The following is a 16,802-nucleotide window of genomic DNA, read 5'->3' as shown; positions in this document are numbered from 1 at the left end:
GGTCACATGTGTCCTGTGCAGACTCATTACATTTCTGGCATTGCAAAAGTGCAAACAGTGTTTTGTTTACTGATAACCCATGATTTGTGACTCAGTTGTCTGGTCAATTTGCAGAAACTGTACAATGCATGTCTATGCTATTCTGAAAGTAATCTATGTATTATGGACACATATGTCAAAAAGTGTGTTTCGAGTTGATGATGAGACATGTAGTACCCGACTCCCTGAAGTGGCATGAGTCTGCATCTGTATTTGCACATGTCCATACATGGACGGGCTAGACTATTTCTGTGCCCACCATGCCAATCCCTTCATTGAAACTCAGGTGTGATGTTAGAGTTTGTACCCTGGCAGTAGCCTGTAGGGACTGTATGTAGAGGATCATTCTCACTTATTGTGAGTGTTTTGATGCATTCATGGCTGAGGAGGTTACCTTCTAGAAGCCATATAGGTGTGATGTGTCTCATTGTGTTTCTGATTTCTGCCAGATTGCTAGATCACGTCCCTCAAGATGTCAGTTGACTTACCTAATCAATGCAGGGCCTGAGCTGGGTGGTGGGTAGGGCTGCATATTGGATATAAAGTGTTTGTACTCATGTCCCTGTATTCAATGACTGATATGTGCCACACTTGGCCAGTATGAGCAAGACACGATGTTCTTATCTTGGTATACTGACATGTATGTGACTCAGCCATTTTGGATGGGACTTGTTGACATAATTTCTTGTCTAGTTTTTTGCATCCATGCACGTCAATGCCCATCAGAAGAAAGGAATTTGGAGAGCTATCGCCAAGAAGGTACGGACCTGGGGGTCCACAGCCGGTGGAGCCTCAACGGTTGCAAGAGGTGGAAGGACCTGAGATGTTGGGCCTGGAAGCTGGGGCTGTCCTCCCAACGTGGGCGGGGTGCCCGTCGGACCATGACCCCACCTAACGGCCCGCATTCTAGCAGTAGCCTACCCAGAGCTGGATGGCCATTTGAGGGCAGCACAGCAGACACACGGGGGTGAGTACACAGCAAATTCCTGCCTCTCCCATTGCCAGGTGATTGAGTGAGGTACTGACTGTTCCCTCTGACAATGAGGGATGATCCATGTGTCACAGTAGATGGGAGATCGTTTGTGTTGACAAGTCGTGCATCAGACTGATGTGCCTTGCATTTTGGACCTTGGACCTAGGAGAAAAATGGGGGGACTCCTCAGACCATTTTCTCAGCAGTGACCACAAATGGCTGTGTACAGTGATCAGTCATTTGCTAATTGTTGCTCTAGTTGGTGTAATTTCTATCAAGCAGATCACTATTCCTAAATTTTACAGGGCAAAGGTAAGTAGGTTGTGGATCACTGTACTCTGCCATGTATCTGGGTATATGTGTATGTAGACATCTGCCACCCAGGAGCTAGTTATCTTCGGTGTATGATGGGTATGATGGGTGCTGGTGCCTCATTGCAGTCTGTGATGTGTAGGTGTCCTACATACATATGTCATGGCTGACGTAGCTATTTGTTTGCAGCTGTACCAGATTACTTTCTCTTGATAAGTGGGGAATGCCTATTGACATGAATAATGTGTCATCACTGTTGCCAACATTCTTTGGGCCACCACGTCAGCATGTGTCGCTTTCTCTTTAGGAAACATTTCTATGGTGCAGTTCCATGCATGTTCTACCTATGTTGATAGGATGATGTCTGTATTCCCTCACATAGATGTGCATGGGAAACTGTTAGTTGAATATTAAATCTACAATGGGTGTCCATTTCATGTGTTGCCAAAAGACAGCCATTATGTCAGCATTGTTTGACATATACCTTCATGCATCAAAGTATGTCAATTGGCATGTAGGACTGCAGTAGCTTTGAGGGAGATTACAGGTAGCCCCAGAGTGTGGAGCCACTTTGTGTTTATCTATGCCCTAAATGTGGAATCATGTGGAAAAGTGTGCTGCATATGTGTAATGGTTGAGGATTGTGCAATGACTGTTGGCATGCATCATGGAATGAGTTGCAGTGATGTTGACATCACATGTGTTTAGGTACAGGCATTTGTCCACAGACAGACACCAGGATTGCCATGTCCAAGATCTGGTTAGGGATGTTGGTGCTCATTGGCAAACAGGCTGAGGGCTTTCTATTATTCTTTTAAAGTTCTGTGTCTCTCCAAAATGCAAAGGACAGATGTCTACTACAGAAACACTCAGAGGATGTCATTGTAATGGGTGTCAAACATTAGTGGGGACTATCCTGGATTTTGCAAATTTGTTGTTTTGTTTATTCTGGGGACATCTCTCCCTGACATATTGAACCTGACATCAACAGTGCCACATGTGAGGACTATCTGAGTTACATTTGTGCTACCTCCTTGAGTCTATTGTGACAGATGTCACTTAGTGAAGTGTACATTGTTGAAATGTTTCCTGTGTGACATGATTATTTCTTTGTCACCTACTCCAGGATATTGAACTTTTGTGATCCACGTAGCAGGATTTCAGGATATCATTTCTAATAGTTGGTTCATTAGGTATGTGCCGAATAGATGTGTGCATGACCTTGTGTTGGATATGTGGGAATGGAATTTACAATAGGATACTGTTTTCTTCCATTAGTTGACAGAGGGCTGCTGCATGTGGGACAGATTTAAGTATGAAGGGGACTCCTAGTTGCTGTGTGGTTCCAAGACTTAACCCGTGCAATAGTAGTTGACTGAGGTCCTGATTTTACTGGAGGTCACAGTAGTAAATCCAGATGGCATGCATTCATATGTCATCGCACATGTATGCACCACTTAGATTAGTAGTTTTGTTGGGATCTACTTGACATAATGGTATTGTTAGTCAATCTGAGTTGTGGTTCAGGTGTTATCATGGACATGTGATGACCATATTCCACTTTGACCTTGCAGCATCAGCACAGGCAAGCAGAGGGGACGGGGCTGAGCCAAGTGGGGGTGCATCTGGCTACGGGACCTCGGGCCAAGAGACAACAGACACGGAGGGACCCAGTGGCCTAGAGGGTGAGGGGAATGCCACACTGGAGACCAGATCTGCATCATCAGCATCATCATCATCGTCGGATTTCTCCTCCAGTGGCCACTCCCTAGTGGTGGCAGACCCATCGGGGCAACCCCCGCACCATATTTGTCCACCACCCCCGTTCTATCACCACCCTCCCCACTCAGTTGGCTGTGCCTGCTCGCTCAAGAGGGTGGGGGTCTCCTTTCCCGCAGGCACCTCCACCCCAGCCCCTGTTACCCCTGCTGCCCTCAGTGATGGGGTTATTGACCTCCTAAGGAGTATGACTGTGGGTTAGTCAGCCATTGTGAATGCCATCCAGGGATTGGGAAGTCAACTCCAACAGACCAGTACATTACTGGAAGGCATTAATGGTGCAATGGCTGTCCTACAGAGATCTTTTCAGGCTCTGGCCCCCACACTGATGGCAGCCAGTTACCCCTACATTCGGTCCCCCGCCACCTCCTTCTTCCCAATCCAAATCCCCCCTTCCCCTACCTGCCCAAAGCACACAAACAGATCCGCAGACATCCACCTCAACAGACAAATGAAGCACACACAAGCACAAGCACCACAAGACACACCAGCATGCACACACACAGCATCCACCTACAGACACAACAACACTCACAATTTCCTCTGACAACCCCACCACTCTCAGCATCACATACATGATATCAAGCATACCTACAGACACCACCACAACAGTCACTGACACAGCCACCACATCCATCATACCCACAGACACCCCCCAGCAGACCCACAGACATCCACCACAAGCACCACACCCACAGACACCACAACTACATATACACATACATCCACCACATCCTCCATACCTGCAGTCACCACCCCAACAGACACACACCCACCCACCACGGTATCCCCCAGCACCTCCACCTCCCATTTCCCCAAAGCACACAAAAACCCACACTCAGCCACCCAACAGACACCCACCACACACAGGCATACCTCACCTGAGCATGCACGCATGATATCCACACCTACACTGCCTACAACCACTCCCTCAAACTCCAAATCCCAATACCCTTCTGATGACTATCCCCATGTGTCCAAAAAATCATTCCTATGTGAGCTTGACCTTTCCCCTGTTCTCCTCTCCTGTTCCACACCCAAACGTTCCCCACCGAGCTCCAAGGCCATCCCTTCTATCTCCAAGACCTCCCCTGCCCCCCTTGCAGGCACCCGTACCCCTCCCCTGCCAAGAAGAAGCCCATCCCTCCCAAGAAGAAGCCCATCCCAAGAAGAAGCCCACCCCTCTCAAGCCCAAACCCCACTCCCAAATACGACCCCTCACCCCTGGATAACCTGAGGTGCCTGCCTGCCCACTTGATATCCCTTCCTTTGGAAGTTCCTTGGCAGTTGAGAGTCAAGTTGAGGTACAACACTGTGCTATGGTTAGACTATTTTGGACTTGCCAGTGGCCTTTGGACTTAAAGAACTTTCAAAGTTAATAAACCCAAACAGTTGGATTTTTTGGGTGCACATTTGTCCTGCAATTCCTTTAACACCATTATGTTGCTCCTGATTAATTTGTGTTGTGTGTCTGCAGTTGTGTGTGTTTGGACCTGCCTGCTACTCCATGAACTGTTGTTTGCAGTATTTGACTTTGTGGGCAGTGCTGGTTTCCCCGAGAGAAGGGTATATATTGGGTGTATAGATATGTGTGTAATGCAAAGTTGGTGTCATGGGACTGTGTAGTCTTTGGTATTGTAAGTATTTCTTTTTGGAGGTGGGCGTGGCCTGACGTGATCCCCGAGCTCTCTCCCCCAACACGGAGGATTTCCTCCATAAATCCTGAGTAATCCCGCCAACCTGCTAATCCTACCGAGGGCACAGGGAGTGTAGCCGGTGGGGAGCTTGGTAACCCGGGAAGGAGCCCCTTACGGCTGCGGAGGGCAGCGGGAGGTCCCCGGCAGCCAGCGCGGGCCACAAAACCAGCATCTGATGCTTGGAGGCGGGGGAGGATGGCTGCGGACTGCTTCCTGCTCGAGGCATCAGTGATCCTGCTGGCCGGGCTGCAGTGAGGCTCGCTGTGGCAGAAGTTGAGGGTCCCGGCAGGCCCCCTCATACATCCTGGAGTGGTGGGGCCCTAGGGCCCGTAGGTGGACCTCTGTTGGGCCTCGAGTTGATGTGAGGAGGAGACCGTTCTCGGACCGTCGTGGGCCGCGACAGAGGGGCTGGCACCATCGGCTGGCCTGTGACGGCCGCTACAGACCATGCGGTCTGCCAGGACTTGGGGGCCCTGTGGGTGGAGCTGCAGGCGGCTGGCCCCACGGGGGCAGGCGGCTCCTGCCGGGAGCTGCGCGGAGGCCGGCGGTGCTGGGGCATGCTGCCATGCCACGGATAGACGGAGCAGTGGATTGGGGTGGAGAAGCCATCGGGAGGTGAGATTTGGCAGCACGGGGCCAGGAATGAGATGCGTGGAGGACCCCGGGATAGGACTGCAGGTTGAGACACCCGGGGGCGCTGACCAGTGGCTCCGCTGGGGTGGCTGCTGGGTTCCATCAGAAGTTGTATCCTGTGGAGAGAGGAGCATTCTTATTGAGGATTGACATCCTCCTGCCCCTCAGTGGGGTCGCTCTGAGACTACTGGGGTACGCACGGAGTGAGGAGATGGGGAAAGATAGAGAGGCAAAGGCGGCTGGAACACGCTCCATCACACAGTATACTACTCCAAGACAGTCTATGCAGTGGATCACCCTGTGTGTGGGGGAAGACAATGGGAACTCCCCTGGTGGAGGCAGTGTGGAGCCCACAAGAGCAGACTTGATGCAAGCCATTTAGGGACTCAGCTCAGCATTGGAACAACAGATAGAGACTGTGGCCATCAACCTTAACTTACCGAGGGCAGACCTCTGCAAAGTCTCAGAGAAAGTCAACACAGCGGAAACTAACATAGGGACCCTCCAGGGGGAAATGGCCTCACTGAAGAGGCAGATGACCACACTAAGCGCCGAAGTGGCCGAGCTTGGCAGGAGGGCGGAGGATGCAGAAGGACGCTATTGCTGCAGCAACATTCGGGTGCGGGGGTTTCCGGAGAAATCAGAGGGGACCGCGGCAGAGCGATTCCTGGAGGATTGGATCAGATCATCACTGAGGCCCTGTGGTCTGTCAGAGCATTGCAAGGGCACCTAGTGCCCTGGTCCCTCTGCCCCCTCCAAGGGCCATTATTACGAAAGTCCTTAACTACAGAAACAGAGACTGTATCCTGAGAGCGGCCGGCGAGCAGCAAATCCCTCAATATGGAAACTGCAGTATTGCCATATTCCCAAACTAACAGGTGCAGGAACAGAGCACATCTTTCTTGGTAGCAAAACAGAAACTAAAGGCCATGGGACTCATATATATGTTGTTGTATGCTGCCAAATTGAAAGTCCACCACAATGGCAAAGCACATTTTTCTGAGAAGCCACAGGAGGTATGGGACTGGCTGGAAATTGGGGTGCTGGAAACCGCGGGCCGGGGCCGAGAGATCAGGAGAGGGAAAAGGACACGGGATGAGTGACCAAGTAGAGCTCCTACCGACCCAGGCGGTGAAGCCCAGGAGCGAGACTCGTCGACCACTCACAGGATCCACATAGGGGAGGATGGTGCTATGCACATGTCGCAGTCAAGCTCCCAGGGGAAGGCGAGCTGTCACCAGAGCGGGGGCCCTCAGGGGAGTCTGCCGCATGCAGCCAGCACTCCTGCCTAGGGACGGCGTCGGATGTGGCCACTCGTGGGAGTGTCCTGCTGGAGAGCTGAGGGCCACAGCACCGGAGAAGAAATTTTGCTGGTTCGGATCCCTGGGGTGCCAGCCATGCAGCAATGAACATGTACTCGCCAAGCGGACATAATGGAATGACTCATACTAGGTTTACTATGCCACATGCCGCCACAGTGTAAAGCTTAGACAATAAGTTGAGTTTCATACATGCTCAGGTCGTTACAGTAAGCAGATGGCAGGGTGTCTTGATGCTGTAAGAAATTGGTTTGGGGGAGTAGCCACTTTAGTGAACAGGTCCCAGTTGGACTGGTAAGGGGAGTATCAACATCTGGACACAACAGTGGGTGGGCTCCGATAGACTCACGTTCATGCTACGGTTGTCCATGGGAAGGGGGAGGTTTTTGGGGAAGTTCTGGTTTCGGTTGTCTATGTTACACAGGTTGGTTCTTGTTGCACACTATGGCTGGGATGGTCTGAAGGTACCCCCACATAGGAGACATTTAGAATTCCACACACAATGGTAGTCCGAAACACCTATACGCTTCTCACTTGGAATGTGAGAGGACTTCGTACTGCTACAAAACGATACAGGGTGATGTCATTGCTTAAGCGTCGGGGGGGTCAGTATAGCCTGCCTTCAGGAAACTCATCTGGTGGAAGCCATATCGCAGAAGCTGTCCAAAAAATGGGGGGAAAAACTATTATGCTATGTTCTCATCTTTCACTAGGGGGGTGCACATCTGGATAGCCCCAGGGGTCCCTTTTGCCTCACACTATGTGGAAGCAGATATAGAAGGCAGGTACATCCTGCTTAGGGGGACCTTGGATGGTCAGCAATTGGAAATACTCAATTCCTATGCCCTGAATACGGATGACCCCACATTCTACCCTGCCTCTGCTAGTGAACTGTCTAGGCACAGTCGGGTATATGGACAGACATCCCCCCAGACAGTGTACCAAGCCAAGAATGACAATAGATTTAAAGATCACAATGTCACACCTTGGGTTTACAGACATTTGGAGAGACACCCACCCACACTGCAGGGAATACACATGTTATTCAAATACCCATGGCACTTTTAGTTGGCTCGATTGTATATTGCTCACTCAACATACCACCCCCAAAGTACAGAGGGTATCTCACCTTACAAGATAATTATCGGACCACGCACCTGTGATGTGTGTGTTTCAGTGGGTCTGTCCCTCCCGAGCCCTGTAGAAATGGAGATTCCCATCAGAGATTCTTCAGGATCCGGTGGGCAGAGACACAATTGCACAATTACTAACAGATTACATGGAACATAATTGCGGGCGATAGAATGGGAAGCATGTAAGACCGTACTCCGGGGAGGCTGTATGGGGTTTACATGTGAAGTGTGGAAGACATTGCAAGCAGAACTGACTGACAGGGAGGATGTCCTGGCAGCATGCCAGAAAAGCGCAGCGTGGGGGCACAACAGTCAACAGCAGGAAATTAACCTTCAACGTCAGGTGATTGAATCTAGAGATAGGCTTGAACATCGTGAGGGTGACAGCTCCGGGAGGCTCCTTGCATGGATCCACCGTCAGGAACAGCCGCGCTCCTCAGTACTCCATCGAGAAGCGAACACACAACATGACATAGTCACAGTATTCAGGGATCACCTTGAGGGAGTATATGAGAACCCAGGGGACCCAGAAAGATTAGGGGAATACCTAATGGAGGTGTGCCTCCCTCAACTGAGTGAGACGGGGTGCAAGTGCTGGAGGCTGACCTTACACTAAGTAGGTGAAAGTGGCCATTAAATCTCTCCCATTGGGGAGGTGCCTGGGAAGCCACAGATTCACGGCCAAACTCTATCAGACATTTGCACCAACACTCGCTCCGTGGCTTTTGACCGTTTACAATGAGGCGTTTACTGCCAATATATTGCCAGACTCGATGCGGAAAGGCCTCATTGCGATGATACCCAAATAGAAGATTGCCTCCTCTGACCCGGCGTCAGACCGCCCTATCACGTTGATTAACCTCGATGCAAAGATCCTGTGTAAAATCCTTGCAATGTGACTTGCCACCGAGGTGAACCACTTGGTTCATCCTGACCAATGTGGGTTCATGCTGGGACGAAATACGTCTCTGAACACCTGTAGGGTCATGCATGCCCTTCATGGAGTTGAGGTCAGTGAGGAGGACTTGGAACTGGTCTCGATAGATATAGCTAGAGCGTTTGGTACCGTAAACTGGGTTTACCTCCTCTGGGTCCTAGATGCCTTCGTGTTTGGACCACAATTTCGGAGCTGGGTCAAACTCTTCTACAACGAACCGTCATAGAGGGTCACAATGGGGGGACAGTGCTCAGACAAACTGAAGGTACGGGGGGGACGCAGCAGGGGTGTCCTTTGTTGCCACTGCTTTTTGCGATGGCCCTGGAGCCGTTGGCATGGAGACTTAGGCGCGACATGGAGAGGTGGGGCATTTTTCTGGGTGGGACATGCCACCTACTCTCACTGAATGCCGATGATACACTTTTTTTACCTGAGGGATCCCAGAGTCTCACTCCCTATATTGATGCAAGAGCTGGAGACCTTCGGCATTTGTCTGGCCTACAAATTAATGAAAATAAATCTCTGACATTCCTCCTGGGGGGGGCCTAGCGTGGCTCCCACTGGGTGCACTGCCGATCATGCCCCTGCGCTGGGAGACTGACCATTTTTTATATCTCGGGATTATGATGGCCCACACAGTCCAGCGCCGTAATCAACTCAACATTGAGAGGGTACTCTAGGGCTTGGAAAGTTCGGTGCATTTTTGGAACACTCTCCCATTATCATTTTAAAAAAATATATATTTTTATTGGTTTTGCAGGTATCAGATGCATACATGTTCAACAATAGGTTTAAACTACCCTTCCCTCAGTCCCATCCCCCTGTTTCGACTCCCAAAAAGTCAATAGACGCTCCTCACTTAGCACAGTCCATCTTAACGACCAGCTTGACCAGGGACTGAAATCTGTGTGGGAGTATCAGTTGGGGTCTTCGTCTACATCCGTTCCAGCGGCTGATTGTGATTGATCTGACATTGAATCATACGGGTTTCTAAGGCAATCAAGCAAGAAGTCCCATTGTGGTGCTGTGTCTCTAGGTCTACAACCCCTAGCCACCTCCCAGTGTAATATTTTCCTCTCTGCATCTGCCCATCGTATTAACTCATCTTGCCATTTTTGTAGGTGGGGGCCCCCAGGGTCTTTCCAGTACATCGTAATCTCTCTTTTGGCCAATAATGATGCCAGGTCTCTATATCTGTTAGTGGGTTTTTTTAGCGCTAGGTCTGGGAAAGTCCCCCAGTAATGCTACTAGTGGAGACAGTGAGAGTTTCCTGTCCGTGACTGCAGTTATACTTTTAAATACCCCTTCCCAATAGGGCTCAAGTTTTGCACAGCTCCACAGCATGTTGTCTAGGCCAGCCTCCGGCTCTGAGTAATGGGGGCATCTATCACACCCAGTCACAAACATTTTCGCTATTTTATAGGGGGTAAGGTAAGCCCTGTGATAAATATAGAGGTTAATGAGTTTGAAACAAGCGTTCCTAGACACTGTGTGTACGTGTGTTGTGATTCTAGCCCATCGCTGCTCATCTATGGGGGTCCCTGTAACCGTATGCCATGCCAGTCGCAGTTTGTCCAGTGGAAGAATTGTATCTTAATGTAATGCCCTGTAGAGAGTGGATACTACTTTTCTCTCCCCTCCTTGAGTACAAATGGCCTGGCATCCAGCATGTGGAGGTGGTTCGTGTATTCCCAGTTTCCAGTGTTGCTGTATCATTTTTATGATAGATCCATACAAGAGGAACAACCCCGGGGGAACATCATATTGCTCCCTTCGAGCAGGGAAGGTAAGTAATTCTCTGTTATGGTACAGGACTCCCAATGTGGTAATGTTATGTGTAGCTAGTCGTGAGAACCCCGTCAGGGCCCGCCCTCCAAGTAACCCGGTCAGACTGCCCATCGGCACCTTCAGTGCTTACGGTCGCACTGTACACGTACGCTGTAGCCTACAACCCCAGCATGCGCGCAAGGCATGTAAGGCCGGCGGGTGTTGCTCCTGCCATCCTCTGGGATCCAATAGTAATCCCAGAAGGGCAGGGAGTGAGTGGTCCACACAGTGATCCCCTGGTCCCCTCATGTTTAGTGTGCAGTGTTTTCACTAGCCACTGCAGCTGACAGGCCAGATAGTAGATTTCTACATCCGGAGATGCCATTCCTCCCTTCACCGTTGGCCTCTGGAGCGTGCCAACTGCCAGCCTATGTCTGCCCATTCCACAGATAAAGCTAGTTACAGTGGAATTAATGTCTTTGAATAGTGAATGAGGAATGCGTAACGGCAGGGTTTAAAAATAATACATCAGTCTGGGCAATGCTACCATTTTTATCAATGCCACTCTCCCTGTCACCGACAGCGGCAGTGTTTTCCAAAATATAATATCGGAGCGCAACTTCAGAATTGCCCGGTACACATTACCCTCTAATAAATCTTCGGGTTTGTGATAGATATGTATCCCCAGGTAAAGAAACTTGGAGGGGGTCCATTGGAACCCCCGCGTGTTTCCCACCCTCGGGGCACCCTCCCTGAGGGGGAAAATATGAGATTAATGCATAGCCCTGACAAGTCTCCAAATTTCTCCAACAGAGCCATTGCTCCCGGCAGATCTGTCTCAACGTCCCCCAGTAAAAGCAGCATATCGTCTGCATAAAGTGCAATGTGGTGCTCTTGTGTATCAGCTCTAAGCCCCGTGAAATAGTTGCCTGATTTCGCAGCCTGTGCCAGAGGCTCCACTGTGATCACGAACAGCAGGGGCGACAAAGGGCAGCCCTGTCTGGTGCTCCTGCTGATCAGATATGACTCCGACACTGTCCGACCCATACGCACGTGTGACGTAGGGTTCGTGTAGAGTAGATTTTTGCACCGGATAAAGCCCTGCCCCAATCCCATTCGCAACATCACCTGTTCTAAAAAGTCTCACCGAAGGCTATCAAAGGCTTTGTCGATATCTACCGCTATTATTGCCGCATTGTGCAGGTTTGGGGAGTTAGAGTGCAGGATTGAGATCAGTCGTCTGATATTCAGAGCTGTGTTACGCTGGGGGATAAATCCAGACTGGTCTGAGTGAATCAGAGTGGTTAGGTGAGGTAGGAGCCTGGTAGCTAAAATCCAGCTAAGTATTTTATAGTCCATGTTGAGCATGGATAAAGGACGGTAAGAGCTCACATCTGTCGCTGGCCTGCCTGGTTTCAAGAGGGGTATTACTATGGCCTTGTTCGTGGACGGAGCTAGCATGCCCTTTTCTTTCACCTCTGATTAAAGTGAGCTGAGGGGCGGGGCCAGTATGTCCAGATATGCATCGTAGAACTCTACCGGGAGTCCATCGGCCCCTGGGACCTTCCTCCTGACCATTGATTTCACCCCCCCCTTGATTTCCGCAGGGGTCACCGATTCTTCCAGGGGCCGTCGATCCTCCCCACCTAGTTGTGGGAGCTGAAGGTCATCTAATACCTGTAGCTGCACCGGGTGCAAAGCCTCCTGGGGCGGGGCATACAGCTGAGAGTAGTAGCAAGCAAACCTTTCATTAATATCTCTCTGCCCGTAAAGTCTCTTTCCCATGGGATCCTCAATTTCCATTACTAATGATTGAAGCCGCAGCGGGGCTGCAAGCCAGGCCAGCAACAATCCTCCTTTGTCTCCCTCCCCGTGTTGTCTGGCCATGTATTGGGTGGAATCAAAACATCTAAATTTTTCTACAGCTGTTGCAACCTTTTCCCTAGTGCCTACAAGGAGGGGTGACAAATCTGGGGTGGTTGGTCTTCGACGTTCAACGTCCCTAAGGTCTTTCTCATATTTCTGGATGTCGTGTTCTAGGTTTTTTTTTAACCCCTACCACCTCTGCTATACATTTACCCCTAATGACCGTCTTAAAAGTCTCCCACTCAATCGCACGCGACAAGGAATTTCCAATGTTGTGACCAAAGTATTCGCGTATTGCGGTCGCAATGGAGAATCTAAAGACACTATCCTCAAGCGACTCTACTCTGAAACGTCAGCTAGGTATATGTGGTCGCTATCTTTTCCAGGGCAGCATAAGTAGTAGGGGGTTATGATCCGAAACTGTGCGACATAGATATTCCTTCACCTCCACTGCGCTATTTACCTCGGGGGAACTCCAGAAACCCATCTAAACGGACATGAAGGTTGTGTTGGGGAGAATAAAAGGAGTAATCTTGTTCTGTGGGGTGGAGATATCTCCAGCAATCATTGAAGCCCCAGTGTCGCTGCCAGTTGGAAAACGATTTGGCCGTTCTATAAGTCCGGGAGCGCTGCAGGGGAGGATGTGACCTGTCTAGTTCTGGGTCAGCAATGCAATTAAAATCGCTGCCTATGATAGCTGCCTGTGTGAGATGGGGCCCCAGGGTGTGGGAGAGCGCTGAGAAGAAGGAGCCCTGTTCTTGATTTGGTGCATAGATTCCTCCTATCGCTATGTCCCTGCCCTCTAGTCTTCCAGTTACTAGGACATAGGCCCTCATTCTGACCTTGGCGGGCGGCGGAGGCCGCCCGCCAAAGTCCCGCCGTCAGATTACCGTTCCGCGGTCGAAAGACCGAGGCGGTAATTCTGACTTTCCCGCTGGGCTGGCGGGCGGTCGCCTTCAGACCGCCCGCCAGCCCAGCAGGAAAGAGGCTTCCACGATGAAGCCGGCTCGGAATCGAGCCGGCGGAGTGGAAGCTGTGCGACGGGTGCAGTTGCACCCGTCGCGTATTTCACTGTCTGCGCAGCAGACAGTGAAATACATGTAGGGGCCCTCTTACGGGGGCCCCTGCAATGCCCATGCCAGTGGCATGGGCACTGCAGGGGCCCCCAGGGGCCCCGCGACCCCCCCTACCGCCATCCGGATCCCGGCGGTCGGACCGCCGGGATCTGGATGGCGGTAGGGGGGGTCGGAATCCCCGCGGCGGTGCAGCAAGCTGCGCCGCCGTGGAGGATTCAATGGGGCGGCGGTACACTGGCGGGAGCCCGCCAGTGGTGCCGGTCCGACCGCGGCTTTACCGCCGCGGTCGGAATCCCCATTGGAGCACCGCCGGCCTGTCGGCGGTGCTCCCGCGGTCCTCCGCCCTGGCGGTCAAAGACCGCCAGGGTCAGAATGACCACCAGAGTGTCCTTCCCTATCTATGACCTTGTTTGTTTTTTTAAACGGGACCCCCGGACGGACCCATATCAGTACTCCTCTAGCAAAAGCTGAGTAGGTCGTAGCGTATATTTGGCCTCACCATCTCTTAGTGAGGGACATGACTTCTTGTTCCATCAGATGTGTCTCTTGAATTATGGCTATATGGACCCCTTGTCATTTAAGTTGACTATAGACTTTATACCTTTTGCTCGTATTGTTCAGTCTTCTTACATTCCAGGTAAGCAATTTGTAAGTTAAGGGGGGTTCCAAAGTGCGTATGTGTGGAAAGTGTGGCTATGACCAATCCCCCGTATCCCTTGGTGGTGGGCTGTTAGGAGTGCTCCTTCGACAGTGACTAGTGTGACGGATACCATACTGTTGGGAGTGACAAAACTAGGAAACATTAAACTGTAACCCCAAAACCCCAACTCCCTCTCCCCGGGACCGGCATCTAAAACTATCCCCGTTCAAACTATAACTAGTTCAACTACCATTAAATGCTCAGGGGCGAGATACAAAGGACCAAGAGCCAGCTTCCCCAGCGAGCCATCCAGAGCCTGGAGTTCAATCTGAGTCAAATCTCACCGCACAGCCATATCACCGCAGGTGCAGAGGCGCCGCGGCGGGAGGACCGATGGGGGCCCTCGCAGGGCAGGGGGGGCAGCATCGAGCCAGTTTATAGTTCATTGTGGGCCACTCCTGGACCTTGATGCGGGTTTGTCAACACAATCATCTCCAGTCAGCGCCAACAAGTGAGGTGTCTCCTTTCTCCTGTGTGGGTGAGCTACAGGCTTGCCGTTCTATATGGTGGCAGGTCTCATAGTATTTCGGCCGAGGTCCCCGGGGTTATCCTTGGCATTATGTCGGAGGCCACTTGAGATGATAAAGAAGCGCTGCCAAAGTTGGACTCACGATCAGATGAGGCCTCAGAGGGGTGGAGTGAGCCCCGGTCCCCCCGTTCAGTGCCGCCGCCACGTCCACCGCATCTCGCATCTCCTGTAGTTCCTGGTGGTGCCAAGGCGCTGCAGTCGTTCGTCACCTGTTATGTCTCCTGCGTTGTCTCTTGTTCGTTTGAGGCGTCTCTGCCAGTGGGTCCGCAGTGAGCAGGGCATTTGACTGCAACCACTCCCACACCAGTTGGGGAGTGGGGAACAAGTGGACTTTGTTATTAGCGGTGACCCATAGTTTAGCTGGGAAGAGCATGGCATACTGGATTCCCTTCTCTTGGAGTTTCTTCTTTGCTTCATTAAAGAATGCCCTTTGCCTTTGCGTTTCTCTGGTGAAGTCCAGAAAGATCATTATCTGCTGGTCTCCCATCCTGATCTCTCCTTTCAATCTCGCCCGGGTCAGGATGTGATCCCTATCTTTGAAATGGAGCAGTTTGGCCACCACCGGACACTGTCGCGCTCCGGGGGCGGTGGCTTTGCCGACACCCTGTGGGCCCTTTCAATTTCAAAGAAGGGTGACAGTCCCTTAGGGGCTACCATCTCACGTACCCAGCGTTCCAAAAATGCTTCCAATCTTATTGCCCCCTGTTCAGCCTTCTCCAGGAGGCCTACCAGTCGTAGATTGCTTCTGCGTGTTCTATTTTACACGTCTTCCGCTCTTGACTCCAGTGTCTTAACTCGGGAGGTGAGTTCGGATAGGCTCTTCGTCAATGTTTGGCTATTCAGGGCCAGGTGTTCCAGAGCTTTTTCAGTGGAGACCACCCTATCCCTGAGTCGACAATGGTTGTCTCTGAGCAAAGTCAAATCGACTGTTAAAGTGTAAATGTTTTGCTCCAAGGCTTCTCCAGATGCCTGAATCGCCTGAAGTATGGTGTCCAGGGTGGTCTCGGGGGATAGGCTGCAGATACCGGCCACCGGGTCGATGTTTCTCCCCTCCAGGGGGTCCACCCCAGTAGTCTCTCTGTCGGGCCCTCTCTTCTTTTGGGTTTGCCCAATGTGCTAGTCGCTGTCCCCCCTCTGTCAACTGGGGCCAGTCGTCACCTGGTTCAAGAGTGAGAATGGATCCTGGGCTGACTCAAACTAGGCCTCCCCAAGCAGCCCCCCCGTCCTGTTTTTGCTCACGCAGCAGTGCTCCCCAGGTTCGAGCAGGTCCTTAGCCTCCGCAGCAACACGGTCCCTCCGTCTCAGCTCGTCAGTTGTCGCCGCAGAGAGCCTCGAATTTACCAGAGGTTGACCTGAGCCTCCCCCCGCTCACGCTCTTAGCACAGTCCTCAGTGGGAGTGGGGGGAGGACGAAGCCTCGACAGCTCCTCTACAGCAGTTAGGGCACTGGGCATGGGCCGCGCCTTCCCTTCAGGCCCAACAGTCGATGCCCTTATTCACCCCCAGTGCTTTTGTCCAGCAATACTAGCTGGGTGGGGAACCCCTCTCCCCCTCCTGGGGGAGCACGGACGGGGTCTCCCTCACCAGTGCTCTCACCTCCCCGCCGCTCTTCAGGGTAGTGCACCGCAACTCAGCTCCATTACCACAGCTCCACCTGTTCTTGGCTCGCGGCTCCTTCTCCTGCTTCAAACAGGGTGCCAGGGCATCCCGGAGTCGTAAACAAGGTATGTGCCAGCGCCCCAGGCTCCAGTAACGGTTTGGCGCCCCCCGGCTCCACTTTCAGGCCTGCCAACGTGTCAGGATATTGTGGGCTTTCAGATGGCCGCCGGGAGCTCCGCTTCAAGCGTGTCGCTTCATCGGCCTCAGACCACTCTCCCATTATCGACAATGGGGCAAGTAGCGGTCGCAAAGATGGGATTTTTGCCTCGATGCTTGCATACCTCACAAAATTCGCTTGACACACTCCCTCACTCGGTATTCAGGCATCTCCAATCATTGCTGGTGTCCCTGGTATGGTGAAGCGGGAGACTCTTCAACTCCCAC

This window comes from Pleurodeles waltl, chromosome 7 (assembly GCF_031143425.1).
Source record: "Pleurodeles waltl isolate 20211129_DDA chromosome 7, aPleWal1.hap1.20221129, whole genome shotgun sequence".
Classification (NCBI taxonomy): domain Eukaryota; kingdom Metazoa; phylum Chordata; class Amphibia; order Caudata; family Salamandridae; genus Pleurodeles; species Pleurodeles waltl.
Note: the sequence above shows the minus strand (reverse complement) of the source record.